This window comes from Teleopsis dalmanni, chromosome 2 (assembly GCF_002237135.1).
Source record: "Teleopsis dalmanni isolate 2A chromosome 2, ASM223713v2, whole genome shotgun sequence".
Taxonomy (NCBI): domain Eukaryota; kingdom Metazoa; phylum Arthropoda; class Insecta; order Diptera; family Diopsidae; genus Teleopsis; species Teleopsis dalmanni.
The window spans coordinates 4954633-4962615 of record NC_051847.1 but is presented as its reverse complement, the minus strand read 5'-3'; positions in this window follow the sequence as shown (position 1 = coordinate 4962615).

Below are 7983 nucleotides of genomic sequence, written 5' to 3'. Positions count from 1 at the left end.
AAGATCGGTGAAGCACACTTTTGCGTGCACAATCCGACTATCCGACAATCCGACTGTGCCCTGGGCACAGTAATGCGTTCGTCTGTTTGGCTTTTTGCTGCAATTGTTGCACATGGCGTGTAGCTTTCAGCATTGCTACTCATTTAAACTGAAGATTGTGCTGTGCATCCAGATACTGCCAACTCATTAGTGAAAATGTTAACTTTTATTTTTATATGCGAAGATACAATAACAATTGTACAATAACAATTGTATCTTCGCATTTGATTTTCAACCGCAAGAGCCTTAGCCAGACCCGACTTTAAACAGAATTAGATTTAATTCATTTTTAAATATTGTATCTTAAATAATAATCGTTGAAAAAGATTTGGTTTGTGATTAACAGATATTTACAACTAATAAAATATATATAGGAAAAAATGTTTATAGAATATTATAAAGATGTCTTATGAAACTTGCGTTGAAATTAGTAAAGTAGTCCATCAAACCTTTATTTGATCAAAATTTATTTATTAATAGGCATTCTGTTCTACATTTATTATTATACTTTTATATATACATACCAGAGAACTGCAACGAGTCATAATTTAACACTCAGAGTACACTCATAAAGAACCAAATCTATATGCGTACAAATGTTTTTTTCACACACTACTTACATGCATTCACAATCACCACAGAAATGATTCGTTTCGAATGCCAATGCTAATGAATCAGCTTCACAAGAATGTGAACACATTTCTTAGGAGAGTAGCATAATGGCCAATGATTCATGAATCATAGCATATACTTAGGTGAGTATGAATATACTCATCGAAAATGAATGACTCTATCAGTCGTAGATTTCCTGAAAATAATATGTGAGCGCTGTTGTTTGCTAATCAAAAAATTGGCGTGTGTTTATTTTTATGCTTTTGGTGTGTGTTATTGTTGTTAGCATTGTAAATGCATAGGATTTGTTTATGTTCTTGAATATTTGATGTGCTTGTTGTTTTAGTAGCAAATTATATACATAGTAAACAACAACAAGCAAATTTTTCAGCAAACAGGGATCTGCATCTTATTTTCTATAGTTCCATCTCTTTTTTTTTCTCTTTCTTTCTTTCTCTCTCTCTCGCTATTTCTCTTTCTATCACTATTATCTCTTTTTTTAAATTATTACCCTATTATATTATATTAATTGCTATTTGCACTAAATTTTTATTCTAGATGAAGTTTCTATTTAAACTACTTTTTTATTTTATTTTAGAACAATTTTTAGTACATCATATAAGTATATTAATGGTTATTTTCGGAACGACCTACTTTCAAGAAGCAAGCAAGAAAATGTGTTCCTTCATTCTTGCCTACTTTCATATCTAGTAGTATGTTATAGTAATTTTTTAATATATTTTATTTCACTTAAAGAAATGTTTGCATTACGTCATTTAAATAAAGTGTATTTACATCTTAAAGTTATTAGTTTATCATGTAATAATTAACCATTGACTGGATCCAAAAATTGAAAGAAAATTGTTGCTGTAACAGAAATTTATTGCATATTGTATAATTTTGAGACCTAACATAATCAATGGCTTCTGCTTGATGTGCTTATAGTTCTTGTCTAGTTCAGGCATTTGAATTATATATTTTATCCCTCAATAGATACGTACTTTAGTTAAAGATCTTAGCTAGTCAATATACTTAGTACCATTTTGTCAAGTTGTATTTTTTAAGATTATTGAGTTAAGAACTATCATCGAATATGAAAAAACTTAATCGTCATCCTTTACTTTTAATCTTTCGTAACGTGAATGCAACGTTTCGTTTTCCCAAGATTTTGTAATTTTCAACATGTCAATATGCTCTGGTATGGGATTTCTTTTCATGACTTCGTATGGATTTTCTAAATTATTACTATTTTTAGCTATATAATGTTCCTGTAGTTTTTCAAAAGACATATCACGTTCTTTCGTAGGATACATTTTATCATCAATTCTTTCATTTTTTAATTCCATCAATCCATTCGTATCGTAATAGAAGTTGTTCATAGGAGCACAGCGTAGAAGTTTCTTCCCCCACGGATTATTTCCATAATCAGGTTGATTAGATTGATTAGATTGATTTGAATTATATCTTATTGCATTGGCAATTAGTTTTTTTACAGCGGCACCATAGCGGGAAGCCATTATGAAAATTTTGATCAAAATAATGGCTTTTCCCTTAATTATTAATGACAAGGTTGAATCACATTTTTTTTTTTTGTAAATGACATACAAATAATTCTTTAAGCATTAATATGTTACAAAGAAACAATGCTTACTAACACCGAGAAATATTTTTATTTGAACAAAGTTACAAAGAAATGGAAAATGTTAAAATTGTAGATTAAGTCGATAAAGCAGTGAGCTGGAACTTTAAGTTTATTATTACTATTTCTATGGGTATATAGTTCAGACATTAGAACAATGTACTACAATGTCAGTTTATGAATCTTTAAAGTTGTTAATGCCTAAGGTTTATAAATGCCCCTTCGAATAACCTATTCCCGTATACTCTCTCTCTAGAAGAACCAGTCAAAGTGTAAATATGTACCTGGTTTGGGTTAGTAACATCCCCAATTATAAGGCATTTATAATCCTTATAGAGGCATCAATAACTTTAAAAAATCGTAAACTGATATTATTTCCTATCTAAAAACAAGCTCAATCCAAAATGAGAACTAAAATAAAATTAATCGAAAAATACAATGCAAATCTTATTAAATTATATATGGTCAATAATCAAGATAGCTCGTTTTATATATTATACACCAAAGTATTAATGTAATTAAAAGAGACATGCATAAATTTTTTTTTCACCTGCAAATATTTTTGGTGAATTCAATAATTAAGGCTACAAATCCATATGAAATATTTGCAATTATTTTGAAGGTAGGTTTGTAAGTTACAGATATGTATATGAACATAAAAAATATTATAATTAAAAGAAATAATTCCAATTTATGCACGCACTGCACCACACCCTATCTAAGCTCCATGCCTTAACGTTATAAATCACAGAATCGTATTTGATTTGTTTGTTGTTGGTATATTTTTATACAAACATTTTTTATACCAACATATATGATATATTATTTTAATAAAGTATGACATTGCTTATTAATAATATATTTACTATGAATTCGTACCTTTATTATATATTGAGAGAAAGAAATTACTTATAAAATCCTAATTATCCTAACTATTTAGTTCAGACTATTGCAACAGCTGTTCCCTTCATCTTTTCCCTCTCTTTCTTTCATACATTTTCTATATAATCTTTATATAATCTCTTTACAGATCTCCTTTACAGAGCTTTACTTCACTGGGACCAATATTCACTGTAGTTATTCTAGTAAAATACTTTTTTTTATTATTCTAAACCGTAGATTCATGATGTCAACGAAGATTAAAAATGCAAAGCACTCACAACTATAAGACCTCTCCTCAAAACATCCTACGCTTTATTAATGCTTCCAGATAAGTTTAAATCCATCCATTTGTACGCTTACACAATGGAACTATAGGTCAATGTTAATTTCTAGAAACACCGTTATAATTCACTCTAACATCCTGAAGTAAGGTAACCTTTTACGTAGACAGGATTGAATAGAATTAAATTAAATTATACAAAGATAGGTAAAGATGTACATTAGTCCAATAATACATTGTACTATTCACTGTTAAACACCCATTATATGGTACATATCTGAAAGTTACAGTATATGTATTGTATTGACGAAGTTATAGAAAACTTTTAAATATAAATTGTATTAAAACAGCGCAAGATTGTACTGAATCGTTCTAACTTAACTTAAGTCCTGATGACGAAAATTTGTATCAAAATAGTATTCTTGGAGAGAAAAGTAGTTCACAGTGACCTAAGTGGTGTGTTGTGTTATTGTATAAGAGTAGATTTTACACAAGATATATAAAAGCATTATTCATTCATATTGCAGAGAAATTTTGTGAAATTATTTTGCTCGTATTATATTGATTTCCTAAATACGAGTATAAATAAACTTATAACCTTCGGTATTACGCCAGAACTAACAGCCGATGATGCCTGCTATAAGACTGGCTACCTACCATGGGTTTACCGATTTTGGCAGCTAAAGATTATGTGTTTTTTTTATCATCTATTAACAAATATCAGATGTTTAAGTATGGTAATTTATTTAAAAATAAAAAAATTCACTAATATTAATTTTATTGCTATTATTAATTTTAAATAAAATACTTTTAAAATCTACTTGATGGTGTAATGAGAAATATTAAATTTCAAACTATTATATTTTATTAGAAAATATACTTAGTACATAAACGTAAAAAAGATATAAATATGTGAATAATTTATATTATACGTATATATGTTTAAGTTTGCACCGATGTGGTTTATATTATTGAGGAATTTACAGCTTCAATACATATAAACTTGATATGGAGAAGTTGAAATATATATTATTTTGTTAAGATACAATTAAATATTTGTAGAGAGATAATTCTGTTAGGAATATATTCGAAAGGAATAGCAACGATCTAAGTAATTTTAAATCTTTAAGTTGAAATAAAGTAGTAACTAACCAACCAAACTATTAAAGCACTTATCACTATTATAATTACTTCTATAAAATGCATAGACAATTAACTAAGCAATATATTTTATATAATAATTTTAATGAAAATGTATAATCCATAGTTTTAGTAAACCATCCTTTATGTATTTCTGAGAAATTCGTTAAAGTTTATGATCGCTTTATACTCATAACTTTATAGAGTTAGTTAGCATAACTCGCATTATACTAACATGCGATTATTCAGGTACTGTGTATGGTTGTCATTTACTATTACTCATATTACTCATAGGCTACAGAATGTTAATATTAATATTAATGGTTATATTAATAATCGTTTTTATAATTAGTCAATAATAAATAGTCTCAGCAAAGCCAAATACAAACTTTGATTTTTTTCGTATATTTGACACACATATCGTATATTTTCTGTAGAGCTATTTTTTTCAGACAACTATTGGTAGATAATTGCAGAAAAGTCTTTTTAAAGACAAGATAGTTTATATCTTTGGAGATATTTTAATACCTAACCTAAGAACAGCAATCCTTTGACACAATTTCTATCCAACACACTTTTTGCTCTAAATCTGCATTATTTTAAATATTAAGATATATACCATTAAATAGTTTTAAGCAAACACTTCTCACATATTTCTTTATCTTCTATCAACATCAATGATAGTAAATATAGTAAAATATATTCTTAAATGAAAATGCTTGCAATCCGTTCCGTTTATAGGGTTTAAGCAGAGTAATACGTTGTAGGAGATGTTTATTTGATGGTTGTTGAGTCAGTACTGAATCAGAAATCGCTATAAGAATTTGTTTAGTTTCTAGCTGAAAACAATAAAAAGATGTGAACCAAATCTGCTCACTCTCTGAAGCAATAGTCGCAGTAGTAGATGTATGTATGCAGAAGAAGATTTTTGAAATGATTAATTTTATTAAATTTTTAGCAAACCATCGCATCTAACACGAATCTCTTTTCTTTTCAATTCAAAAAAATGATGTGTGCGTGGTTGTTACTTAAAGATGCGAACTTCGACGCTCACCTCTGAATGAATTTGGTTTCACGTACTCAGTCGCTCACTCCACAATGAAGTTGGAGGCATACAAAAGCTAAAGGCAACATAAACGCTTGTGCGGTTTTAGTTTAAAGTCTGAAACTATTTTACCGCTCCACTATATAATTGTAAAATTTTTGATAACAACAACAAATTATCCAATGGTATAAGTAATGGTGAACGAAGAGGAGCTGTATTTTCGTAACTTATGAAAACTGTAATCCTCCAGATCCAACCATTGAAAAATATGATTTCCTTAAAGAAAATTCTTTTTCCAATCAATAAAGTTAAGATATTTTTAACCAACTCCTATGAGAAAAAGCATCAGTACACATTAAGTATAGACGATTAGAAGAATTAATAATAGTATAATATAATACTATAATATAATATAATACTAACTAATATTATAGTATATTATAATATACTATCTATAAGATACTTATACTAAACCATATATACTTTATGTATGTATCTTATAGATAGTATCTTTCATTTTTACAAAAACTAAGTATGTTTCAAAACTCGAAAATTTTTAAGCCCATGGATTCAATTTTAAAAAAAAACTTTAATGATATACTTTAACAAATGATGAAGTGATACCAAGTGATGTTATGCAGCATCACAAAATAAATTTATTGCAACTTCATGCTAAACATAAAATTTCAACAGAATGCTTTAAACTATATAGCAGTCATGATGAATACACATGAGGCATCACTGTGTAGCGAAAGTGATATCATTTAAAGTATCCATTGGAATAATTATTGTTAGAAAGACATATATGAGAAACTGCGATATTCTGTAGCATGATATGTTTCATATATTAAATCTAAGGACATATGTTTCTAAGGACTGTTTTGTTGTATATCTAAATGAGATTAGTAAACACAATATGTCATCCTGTCTTATACTGTCTTATCATTAAACGAAAGTGGTAAACACAACGATCTATCCATCATCTAGATACTAAGACATATTGACTAATAACCATAGCATCATATATTGAAATGAACGCACAGACAATCTTGCCATCAATAAACCAATCTGGAACTATAGTAACATATAACCAACTTATTATTTATATAAAGTACATGATATATATATAAAGTACATATATATGAAAGTACATGAAGAAGTACTTTCAAGCTATTACCTATTCTGCAGTTATCTAGCACTAGCAAAATGCGGTGCTACAATTCTTGGAAAACCCCTTCTTTGCGGATTTAGGAAAACTATTAATTTGTTATAGTGATGTAGATATCCATTGAATAAGTTATAAATTAAGATATTGCCGTTGTATGTAGGGTCTGTAGCAGACTCGCTCTTATCCTAGCCGCTGTAAATATTATTTCATTTAATATAGGAGCTCAAAACTTCTGCAATAAGGTATATGTAAAAAAATTACTTTCTGTATCTTATTAAACCATAGTCTAAAATAATTATTTGAAACAAAAAACACATCCGCACGAATGACATGCTAAGAGACCTTGGAATAGATTCGGTCAAATAATACATAAGGGACAGAGCTCTAAAGCTATATGCGAAAATCGACAGGCTGCCTTACTTAGCACTATCTAATCTCAGAGTAATCACTAACTGTATGCAGATCTTAGATCAGTCATTGAATAATTATGAAGCTTATGAGGAATACATAAATTAGTCAGTGAGATGGGTGGGACTCTGCAGAAACCCCCCTCTGCAGCTATCTTAGAGTAAAAGTGCTCAGATGCACTAACTCGGAAAAGGCTTAACATAACATAAAAAACACACTAAGTGAACATATATAAATATTGTATTTGTTGGTGTGTATATCACCTACTCACGATATCTAAATACATCGCTACCATATATACGAGTATTCGATGCAAATTCGATTTATGGGTAAAAAAGAACCTTTGTTGTAAGATGCTATTACCGAGAGTTTTAATTACCGAGAGTGCAAAAGACTCATACAAAAAGTGTAGCACATGGAAGTCATCAACAAGTGCACTTGGGTATATCTTGCGGTTGCATGTGTGGCAAAACTTGACACGGGCATAAGACATCTTACAGATACAATTTGATTACTCCCGCGTTGCTCATTTGTTATTTGTGGCTTTGTGCTTATTTTGTGAATTGGATTTTTGAATGGAATCATAAAAGCATTCAGCATATTTTTTCTATAGTACCATAAAGCAGCACTCACCTCGCAAATACGAGCGTTTTCTGCTCTTCTCCAAGATGTGCATCTCCTACTTGAGTTTCAAAATAGTTTAATATAACAGACCGTTTATGGTACATTGTACTCGTAGTTATTTGTAGTTATTGTTGTTGCTTTAATTG